The following is a 12,319-nucleotide window of genomic DNA, read 5'->3' on the forward strand; positions in this document are numbered from 1 at the left end:
AATGGGAAAATGTTTTATAACACAAATATGCACACCTTTCTCACTTTCCAGCACATTGTATATATCCTGTAGTAAAACTATATATATCTATATGTTTCTACAATATCAAGCTTCCATTGCAAGTTGTTCATCCCCAATATGTATAATTATGTTAAACGACCATAAGTGGTGCACTTGTGCCAAATCCCTATGTCTTTTGAACATTAAAATATGTTTAAACAAATACACGACAAATATCGTTTGTTGTTTGGTTGATTGGTTGACTGATTGATTGGCCCAAGCAGTAGTACAGCTCTATGACCGCGGTAGCAAACCTCGTCACAGGATTTGACCCTGCTGAGGAAGGACATGCAGTACGACCCTGTCTGTTACTAAATAGTTACGATGAACATGAAAGTATAAAAAGCTTTTACAAATATGTATAAAAGAACTGTCTGTCCACATCCGGCTTGATTCCGGAAGTTCGTGATTTACATGATATCGCAGTTCTGTATATCTAACATATTACAAAGGTACTGCGACAAAAAATGGATGTTCCGGTTCTTGATGTCATGTTCAAATCTTTAGTCATGAAACGTACGTGCCAGTATCTGCGCACATCCGGGCTGTTTATCTATATATCTATGTGTGTGTGTGTGTGTGTGTGTGTGTGTGTGTGTGCGTGCGCGCTATCCTGTCACGTTCCCATACATGAAATGGTGAACTTCGGCTACCTACGTCCCCCCAACCAAACACACACACACGAACCAATCCCCGACCGCCACAAACACATGCAAAGGCAAGGCATTTCTTCCCCTGAACACTCGCGGGTCATGCCGGCAGCTGAGAAAGAGGTCGTCGGTGAAGTATATAGGAGTTAAACCATTACTGTTAGTGAAGTATTTAGGGGTTGTACCACTACTGTTGGTGAAGTATTTAGGGGTTGTACCACTAGTGTTGGTGAAGTATTTAGGGGTTGTACCACTGAAGACAACAAGAAGTGTAATGCATGGTTTGATATCCATCGGAATATATGACGCCTCTCAATAAAATCATACTTGAGAGAAGAAAAGAATGACAGTGGATTTGTCTCTGACATGCGGTGCTATGACAGGACCTCAACACTGTCGACTGTCACGTACATACCGCGACTAGCACTAGGAGGTCCACTCACGCATCCATACTGTGGGTATTACGAAATTTATCGATTTGATTCTGATCCCGGAAGTCTCATTCACACGTCCGCCAAAACCGTGAACAGTTCCGGATGTACAAGTACACCGAGTTTTTGACGGTGTGATAACAAAAGTGTCTCCTGAGCGGCGTAGAACATGAATCAGCCAACCAGGTGTACTTACCTGTCCGACTAGCTCTCTACTCGCGACCCAACAATTCTTCCCCATTCCTATGTGACATATTCTAAACTCTCTCTCTCTCTCTCTCTCTCTCTCTCTCTCTCTCTCTCTCTCTCTCTCTCTCTCTCTCTCTCTCTCTCTCTCTCTCTCTCTCTCTCTCTATCTCTATCTCTCTCTGTATTTAAGATAATTCACATTGTCTCAGCACTGTCTTTTGCCTATAAATACCAACACTCCAAATCGTTTTGGTATCCACGGTAACCGACACTGGAACACAAGGATATCATTTGAATTATATTTCCATATTCGCATGACAGATGTTTAATTTCCGATGTGGAAATTAAACCAGAAATTCGTATTTGGAGTATGATGTTTAAGTATATATAGTTGTCAGTCACGTGCTAGATGAAGGAAACGCTTGTGATATCAACATCCCCTTGCGTCAAGGGGTGATCCTAACATCCCACCGCAGGAAGCGCATGTGTGTGACAGTCTCGAGTGTGTTGAGTATTGCTCTATGACGTGTCGGGGAAGGTCTGAAAGTCTGTCGTTTATGAACCTTCCATCAGATATATATCAGTTTATATGATTTGGTTGGTTGTTGCTCATAACGTCAACCTCTGGTTTGAATGATCGACAGGTTGAAAGCCGTAAATCAGTTGGGGAAGGGGGAAGGGTTTAGACTGAAAGTGTTGGTTAGAGTGAAGGTTTTGGACTGAAGATTATGGTACGGAGAAGGGTTTAGACTGAAAGTGTTGGGTAGAGTGAAGGTTTTGGACTGAAGATTATGGTACGGAGAAGGGATTAGACTGAAAGTGTTGGGTAGACTGAAGGTTTTGAACTGAAGATTATGGTACGGAGAAGGGTTTAGACTGAAAGTGTTGGGTAGACTAAAGGTTTTGGACTGAAGATTATGGTACGGAGAAGAGTTTAGACTGAAAGTGTTGGGTAGAGTGAAGGTTTTGGACTGAAGATTATGGTACGGAGAAGGGTTTAGACTGAAAGTGTTGGGTAGACTGAAGATTATGGTACGGAGAAGGGTTTAGACTGAAAGTGTTGGGTAGAGTGAAGGTTTTGGACTGAAGATTATGGTACGGAGAAGGGTTTAGACTGAAAGTGTTGGGTAGAGTGAAGGTTTTGGACTGAAGATTATGGTACGGAGAAGGGTTTAGACTGAAAGTGTTGGGTAGACTGAAGGTTTTGGACTGAAGATTATGGTACGGAGAAGGGTTTAGACTGAAAGTGTTGGGTAGAGTGAAGGTTTTGGACTGAAGATTATGGTACGGAGAAGGGTTTAGACTGAAAGTGTTGGGTAGAGTGAAGGTTTTGGACTGAAGATTATGGTACGGAGAAGGGTTTAGACTGAAAGTGTTGGGTAGACTGAAGATTTGGTACGGACTGAAAGATGTTGGGTAGACTGGGACTGAAGATTATGGTACGGAGAACGGTTTAGACTGAAAGTGTTGGGTAGACTGAATGGTTTGGACTGAAGATTATGGTACGGAGAAGGGTTTAGACTGAAAGTGTTAGGTAGAGTGAATGGTTTGTACTGAAGATTATGGTACGGAGAAGGGTTTAGACTGAAAGTGTTGGGTAGAGTGAATGGTTTGTACTGAAGATTATGGTACGGAGAAGGGTTTAGACTGTAAGTGTTGGGTAGAGTGAAGGTTTTGGACTGAAGATTATGGTACGGAGAAGGGTTTAGACTGAAAGTGTTGGGTAGAGTGAAGGTTTAGATTGAAGGTGTTGGTGGGTAGGACAAAGGGTTTGGACTGAGCACAAGCACACAAGCTCTGTGTACACGCAGACGCTGCCATGTTGATGGAGAGTCCGGAGGCCAAGTTTCCGGACTAAGCAAGTTTAACAATACCAGACTTCAATACTGTATGTGGGATATAATATTAGGAGGCACCGGAATCAGTTGTGTCCCTTTGTCGTGCCAGGATTCGACAAGCGTCGTTTCGTATCATTAATTGTAGGCTACTGATTGATATTCACCCGTGAAGATCCGAGTTAATATTGATCTTCAGCAACCCACGCTTGTCGTAAGAGGCGACTAACGGGATCGGGTGGTCAGGTCTAGCTGACCTGTTTGACACGTGTCTTCGTATCCCAATTGCGTAGATCGATGCTGATGCTGTTGATCACTGGATTGTCTGATCCAGACTCGATTATTTACAGACAGACCGCCGCTATATAGCTGGAATATTGCAGAGTGTGGCGTAACACTAAACTCACTCACTGATTGTGATTGGTTTGTAGAGCACACTAACATGACTGGGGGTTAAAACCAAGCTACCTCACTCACTCACTGTCTCTCTCTATCTCTCTCGTAAAGATAATTAAATTGACACGTTAAGAGACACAGTCGTGTCGAGAACAGTATATCAACCAAAATAAACCCGTCATGAATCTCAGCTACCAGTCGACTGACGCTAGCCTGTCAAGTATCTATCAAACTATAAGTGTTGCTATTGACATCATCTCTGGGAAACACATGTCAGCGGAGCGAGGAAGTTTACCTGTCACAAACATGTGTCTTACTCATGAATGAATGCTCGAAGAGCAAACGTCGTCACAATTCAAGGGACGTATCGTGAGCGGCAGTCACGTGATGTTTTCTGGGCAAGAAGTAGTTTTAACCGGTTTCTTTTGAGCGATGCTTTGAAACACTTGATTACATGGTAGAGCTGTATTTACTCCAACCAGAGACTTTATTACAGGTGAAGGCCGTCTATTATTTTCTGAGAAAACCTGTATTCAAATTGAGCAGATGTTGCTTTGAAAGGTGTTTTTCTTTCATGTTTTAAACTGCGTTTTGACAAATTCTTTTCTATACACGGGTATTAAATGTATTCGTGCCGAGTACTGGGAAACAAGTAGATCATGTTATCAAACAATTAACTTTTGAGAACAATGTATTATATTATATTTTTATGAAAAATATTAATTAAAGGTGTGTGTTTTTTACGGATGTTAGGCGGTGCGATTGCCTATTGGTAAAAGCGTTTCGAAACATCATACAGGTACAGGGGGTGAAGTCAATTCCGTCCGGTTTTTCTTGAGTGTTGCGACAAGCGTCGTAAAACTCACTCACTCACTCACATACATACATGTTTCCTATGGCGGGTGGGGAGGGGGGTGGTGGGGGTGGGGGGGTGGTGGTGGTGGTGTCCGTCTCGTCCTGGTGGTAACACTATAGTAAGGCAATACCGCTGACCTAACCAGATGTATGTATGAACAGATCTCGGCTGGCTGGCCCAGTGTTGATTCATACCCACACCAGCAAGTAATCTAACTGTGTCACTGAGGATCAACTCTATGTGTGAACATAGTGTTGAAATCGCACCGTCCTTAAAATCAGCTGTTGAAATGACGAGGTTCTATATGATTAAGCGCCGCTTCATACAACCCGGAAGTCAGGACCATATCAGCACGAACTGACTGTGGTACTTACGCAGCCCCTCAATACACATTGATACTCGCTCGTCTTGGACTTTCGTTTCTTCGTCTGGTCCGTTATAAAATACGTTAAGGTTACAATCGCGCTCAGAAATGTTCTTCCGCTACTTGATCACGTGATTGGGCAGATGAGCATCCGGAGCTAGGAGGTACGATAAGATTCATCATTTAATTAGTTTCCTAAAATAACGAAACATCAAACATCAACTTATATAAAAAAACAGCCTGTGTTTGTTTCACAACAAAAAACCCCAAAATCACAAAGTTAATATGGAAATATGGATAATGTGATTAATCCTCTTTCTTGTTTAACACCTACTATAACATAGACGATCGGCACGCTCAAATCGCTTGACGCTTTAAGCAGTCTCGTTCCGTAAACTTCAACAAACAAAACGTTATCCAACCAAATATATCTCATTTTTTAAACGCTACAAGTGGACCATTGTTCCCGGATGGACCTCCTAGCTGTTCTTATAAGATGACATCACTACTGACGCAATGGACATGAAATTTACAACTAATCGGAGATCGTAAACAGATCTCGCAATCGCCTGGCCTTGACATACACAAAATCTTGTATACAACACGTTTTTAGAAGCGACTGGTATCTGTATGCAGCAAAGCGTAACCACGGGCATTTTAAGCACTTTGTATTTTAATGTTTTCTTATTTTTTGTTCATGTAGTATTACTGAGGTGTGGCTGGAAGATCAAGCATCTAGTACGTGTGTGATTCCCTCCCAGCCTCTATCCACCATAGAAGAGACATGGAGGACCCTGTCCCAGTCGGAGCAGCAATTACTGTGCAGAGTTGCGTCCCTTTGGGACACAGCAACCATTTATAGTGGAATCGAACACTAGATTCGCCCTATTGAGTGTTCCTGGCTTTGTCAGCACCATACCATGTTAGCTGGTTCCACCAGGGGTGAGAGCTGCATCATTTCCATCTCCTCTCACGTCCAGCTGACAGACTGCCATAACACCAGAATACCTTACATGGCTGCAGTGATGGAAGAACACTCACTTCCTGTACAGATGCTTGTCACTATCATAGGTTTCATAAGCCAAACATTTAAATATAGATTTTGGACTGCATCAAATAATTCATTTTTCACTGATTAGACACATGCACTATGTATAAAGTTTTGCTATTAATTTGAAAATGTCTATTTTTGGACAGGTATTCTCATGTCCAGAAAACAAGAAGATAAAATAGTCTGCCAAGATGGAACAAGTTCACCGATTTACATAACACCATACTATTACAGTCCTCCAAGCATCAGTGGGGCGGTGGGGTAGCCTAATGGTTAAAGCGTCCACTCATCACGCTGAAGACCTGGGTTCAAACCCTATATGGATACAATGTGTGAAGTCAATTTCTAGTGTCCCCCGCTGTGGTATTGCTGGAATATTGCTAAAACAGCATAAAACCTTACACACTCACTCATTCCAAGCATCAAAGTCTATAGTCTGTATGTCTATATGGAAAGAAAAGGAAATGTTTCTAAAGACATATTTTATTCAACAATCTCAAATGTGGATTACATGAACCACATACAAAGTATATAAAATAATCCAAACCTGTATCATGCACCACTTTTGTCTTTGTATGGTTTACACACCCTTAACTAGCACCACTGGGGAGGTCACGCGTACACCTTCATCTTATGCAGCTGAAACATAAATATAGTAATAATCATAATAACAATAATATAAGAATAACAAAAAAAGTCAGATCTCTCAGTGTTTTTATAGACTTGTGAGTCATGGTGACTCACATAAATGTTCTTGGGAGTCATTTTCTAAATATGTGATTCATGAAAATATTTTGTCTCCATAATCTACATAAAGGGCTGCGACAGGCCAGCATATTGTTTTGCTGATTGCAGTCTGAAAACTTAAATTGTGTACTGTATGTACTGGAGTTATTCAAGGTACACTTATTTGAAAAAATAATGCATCAGCTGAGTCATATGAAAATATTTTGGGAATATTTTACAAAATTGTTAAGCGGGAACTATGCATCATGTAAAAGCCTGACCTCCGGCTCCAGTAGACACACTGCATACAAATCAACCTGGTAGATACACAATTTGTTTAATATCTGGTAGATGAAGGATATTTATAGTTCTCAATCCCACAAACAAAGAGATGTAGGGGAAATTTGTTTATTTTCATTGTGCTATGGAATTGCTCTGTACATCTGTAATATAGAAACCTAAATGGAGTGTGTATTGTGTCATACTGGTGCACTGACCCGTGGCAGAAGAAAACCACTTCAAAAACTGTCTCATCAAGGTCAGCAGGTTTAGTAAGTACAGCAATATACAAATCTCATCTAACTGATAGCAATGCTTGAACTGATCCCTGTTACAATAAAGTTGAAAGAGTCAGAAAGGTAATGACAGACACACATTTCACATGTATCACCTGGAGGTGTGATTAACGAGGTTAGAGGCTGTACCAGCTTACCTGTATTTTACCTGTCTCCCTTGAAGATCGTCTCTGACCCTGAAGTGGTCTTGGTTTGACCTTACCGGACCATAAACTAATATGAAAATCTCCTCCATATCCTCCTTAACATGATATATGGATTAATCTAAGGTCACACTAAGTGCCAGCCTGACCAAGCTGACCACTATGTAACATTGTCAAAGTTTGGAGATCTTGTGTCACAACATCATCTTAACACTCCCAAACACATGGACATGTTGGAAATGTACAATTTGTGAATGTATAAAGCTGATGAATGTAAATGATAGTGATTATATATTGACAATATCTTATCACTCGTCTTGTGTTTTGAAACTGGGCAGAGGGGAAAGTAGAAACGTCCTGATGCAGTATTTATCATCACTCCTTATCAAATTCTATTCTCAGAATTTGTAGGTTGTCGATAACATTGGCATTAGATGAGATACACGTCGTTCCACATGATTGTTCTACATCATTGTTCCACACGATTGCTCTTCATCATTGTTACATGATTGTTCTACATCATTGTTACATGATGGTTCTACATCATTGTTCCGCATGATTGTTCTACATCATTGTTACATGATTGTTCTACGTCATTGTTACATGATTGTTACATGATTGTTCTACATGATTGTTACATGATTGTTCTACATCATTGTTCCACACGATTGCTCTACATCATTGTTCCGCATGATTGTTCTACATCATTGTTACATGATTGTTCTACATCATTGTTCCACATGATTGCTCTACATCATTGTTCCGCATGATTGTTCTACATCATTGTTACATGATTGTTCTACATCATTGTTCCACACGATTGCTCTACATCATTGTTCCGCATGATTGTTCTACATCATTGTTACATGATTGTTCTACATCATTGTTCCACACGCATTGCTCTACATCATTGTTCCATGATTGTTCTACATCATTGTTACATGATTGTTCTACATCATTGTTCCACACGATTGCTCTACATCATTGTTCTGCATGATTGTTTTACATCATTGTTACATGATTGTTCTACATCATTGTTCCACACGATTGCTCTACATCATTGTTCCGCATGATTGTTCTACATCATTGTTACATGATTGTTCTACATCATTGTTCCACACGATTGCTCTACATCATTGTTCCACATGATTGTTCTACATCATTGTTACATGATTGTTCTACATCATTGTTCCACACGATTGCTCTACATCATTGTTCCGCATGATTGTTCTACATCATTGTTACATGATTGTTCTACATCATTGTTCCACACGATTGTTCTACATCATTGTTCCACATGATTGCTCTACATCATTGTTCCACATGATTGTTCTACATCATTGTTACATGATTGCTCTACATCATTGTTCCGCATGATTGTTCTACATCATTGTTACATGATTACAGACACTTGTACCTTTATACAGATATTAAGTACAAATCCTGTAGTAACAGGACAGTAAGCTGCAGTCTAAATGCCACTTAAAGCTACAATTAATCTGATGATTCACACAGAATTGAATACGTTAATCACACTTTGTGAACAGCTGGTACATTGCTGACTGTGTCAGTAAACATCTTCCCTCACTGACATCATCTTCTTATAACGAATTAACAACAAAAGACATTATGTGACTGAAATAACTGAAAGATTAATTCAATAAATTATTTCTCATGCCTACAAGCTGTGAAACAAAAATGCATGAAAGAAATGTTGATGACAATGATGTAAATATTTGAGACACTTCCAACTTTAGCTTGCAGCAAAATAACACTTAACCTTTGCTCATTTCACCTGAACACTAAGATCAAAGGACTTGGGACAAACTTGACGATCATACAGGTAAAAGTAGACACCAGACAAACAGGTGAAATTGATGTGGTCCTCAGGTGAAATTTCCACGTTCCTGTCATATGAGTTAGCATTCAAGGCATGATTCTCCCCAGGGGCCATGTGGCAAGGTCATGCTGTGGCAAGGCCAGATAGACAACAGCCCCTTATGTGAAGGAATAAATAAAATACACAGCATAAAAGCATTTCCGCATTTCATGCAATTATGTTTTAAATATCAGTTGCTTTACAGTACAAAAACAATCAGGGATCATGGTAACAGAAAGGATAGAACACCATGGTAACAGAGAAGATAGGACACCATGGTAACAGAAAGGATAGGACACCACAGCAAGAGAGAGGATAGGACACCATGGTATGAGAGAGGAAAGGACACCATGATAACAGAGGGCAGGACACCATGGTAACAGAGGATAGGACACCATGGTAAGAGAGATGAGAAGACACCATGGAAACAGAGAGGATAGGACACCATGATAACAGAGGATAGGACACCACAGTAACAGATAGGATAGACACCATGGTAACAGAGAGGAGAGGACACCATGGTAACAGAGATGATAGGACACCATGGTAACAGAGGATAGGACACCATGGTAACAGAGGATAGGACACCACAGTAACAGAGGATAGGACACCATGGTAAGAGAGATGAGAAGACACCATGGTAACAGAGAGGATAGGACACCACAGCAAGAGAGAGGATAGGACACCATGGTAACAGAGAGGATAGGACACCATGGTATGAGAGAGGAAAGGACACCATGATAACAGAGGGCAGGACACCATGGTAACAGAGGATAGGACACCATGGTAAGAGAGATGAGAAGACACCATGGTATGAGAGAGGAAAGGACACCATGATAACAGAGGATAGGACACCACAGTAACAGATAGGATAGACACCATGGTAACAGAGAGGAGAGGACACCACGGTAACAGAGGGATAGGACACCATGGTAACAGAGGATAGGACACCACAGTAACAGAGGATAGGACACCATGGTAACAGAGGGCAGGACACCATGGTAAGAGAGATGAGAAGACACCATGGTAACAGAGAGGATAGGACACCATGGTAACAGAGGATAGGACACCACAGTAACAGAGGATAGGACACCATGGTAACAGAGAGGGCAGGACACCATGGTAAAAGAGAGGATAGACACCATGGTAACACTGGATAGGACACCATGATAACAGAGAGGGCAGGACACCATGGTAAAAGAGAGGGCAGGACACCATGGTAACAGAGGATAGGACACCACAGTAACAGAGGGAATGACATCATGGTAACAGAGAGGATAGGACACCATGGTAACAGAGAGGATAGGACACCACAGTAACAAAGGGAATGACATCATGGTAACAGAGAGGATAGCACACCATGGTAACAGAGGGCAGGACACCATGATAACAGGATAGACACCACAGTAACAGGGCATATAGGACACCATGGTAACAGAGGATAGGACACCACAGTAACAAAGTATAGGACACCATGGTAACAGAGAATATAGGACACCTTGGTGACAGACACTACTTTCCTGAACACCATGCTAACCTGGACACAATGTCACAGTGTTATCTACCAACACACAATGGTAGACTCGGGCAGTCCGAATGACCCAAGTATTAATGCAAATGTTAATATATCATGATAAATTGGTCATTTGTGACAAAATATATAAAAAACAGATCTAATAGAAATTTTGCCATGACCTAGATCAGGTCCAAGTTCAACTAAAGCCTACAGTACCACAAATCTGACTTCCTAATCCAGGTGTATGTACAGGTGTAATCCAGGTGTATGTACAGGTGTAATCCAGGTAAACCACCTCTGTCAGTATAAACAATCATCAATTGTGTAGTATTAATTCTGATAGAAGCATCTACTCCTGGCAATGAATGAAAGCTTCAACAAGTCTGCAATAAACACTTTCATAAACAATGCTTATATCTGTCTGTTTTGAATAAGAATTCCAGTAATTTATGTGAAACTACACAGAATGACTGGAATCCTACTCCAAAACTAATTTGGGGCTGAGGTCATGTCTGGCTCTGACCCAGAGAAGGAGAAGATCAAAGTGAAATTGACAATCAGCAATTGACGAGATATGTGCATTGCTTATGTCACAAGAACACGTTCCATCACTGCTTATGACAAGTTGGTGGACCCGCCCTGTTAAAGGGCCAGTCATTCACAGTATGGGGTCAAACCATGACGGTGAAGGGCATTTAATAAAAAACCACTATCTTAAGGAAATCAAACTATTCATTTTCACCATTTTGTAAGCACCGTAGTATATTTGGGGAACATTTCTAGTCTGTCTCACAGTCCCTGAACCACATTACTTTCCCTACTGCCTAGCCCTCCCTGCAATGCTAAAGCCCTAAATGAAGCAAGTCTAGATTTCCCAAAAATCCTGAATGTCGCAACTCACTGGGGCTCATTATTAATTCAAATGTGTTTATTTTTTACCATCAAAATTATATATATTCAGGGACTAAGCGTTAGTCTAGAACATGTCCTGAGATTATAGTATGGACACTGTGACTTCCACTGAGAGTGACACACACTGGGAGCGTCATCGATGTTACTTCACCATGATAGATGACTGTCCTCTACCTGCACACGTCCTGGACATGACACAGTACAGCCTCACCAGTTCATGTTTTACTCCCCTGTCTGACATCAGAGTTCCCCCATCCTCTCACGCGGGTCTGGTCCAATTTACAGATGACTGATTGAAGTGACAGACATTTCTGACAGGAAAAAAATGAAGAAAATTAATTCCACAGCTTCTGTTACAAGCGGCTGTATTTGTTTCACCTGTAGGGTGTCGCTGGCATTAGATGCATGGAGTCTTCACATTCAAGCTGTGTGTAACATTCATTGTTAGTCGGTAGAGTGTTTCATCAAATCAGCTCTAATTTAGCAACATTTCATCTCTGATTCAGCAATATTTCAGCCATAAAGAGATGAAATACCCTGGGAAAACATTGTGGCTATGTTTAGATGAATTATATCTAGAATTTTGTAGAACACAAATTCATATTTGGTAAAAGATAAATAATGACAAATGACTTATTATGCAGAATACTTGGCACCGCCACTGGAGAGTGCTAAAAGCTTATTGCCTCACCACTCTGATTTCAGTTGTCCATCAACTTGTTCTCAACTCCCTGGG

The 12,319-nt window shown here is 40.9% G+C and overlaps 2 long non-coding RNA genes across 2 annotated transcripts in view; one reads left to right on the plus strand and one right to left on the minus strand.

Moving 5' to 3' along the window:
• Positions 1-4,515: 4,515 nt before the first annotated feature.
• Positions 4,516-6,029, plus strand: LOC124260516. The gene is made up of 2 exons (XR_006894111.1): positions 4,516-4,945; positions 5,485-6,029. It is a non-coding gene; the product is annotated as an uncharacterized LOC124260516 (long non-coding RNA).
• A 268-nt stretch (positions 6,030-6,297) lies between these two features.
• LOC124260536 overlaps positions 6,298-12,319 on the minus strand; it is a 97,230-nt gene continuing 91,208 nt past the window's right edge. The window contains exon 6 of the long non-coding RNA XR_006894118.1: positions 6,298-6,471. This is a non-coding gene — a long non-coding RNA (uncharacterized LOC124260536). The remainder of the gene's footprint in view (positions 6,472-12,319) is intronic.

This window comes from Haliotis rubra, unplaced genomic scaffold (genome assembly GCF_003918875.1).
Source record: "Haliotis rubra isolate DU_JTF1 unplaced genomic scaffold, ASM391887v1 Scf119, whole genome shotgun sequence".
NCBI classification, from domain to species: Eukaryota; Metazoa; Mollusca; class Gastropoda; order Lepetellida; family Haliotidae; genus Haliotis; species Haliotis rubra.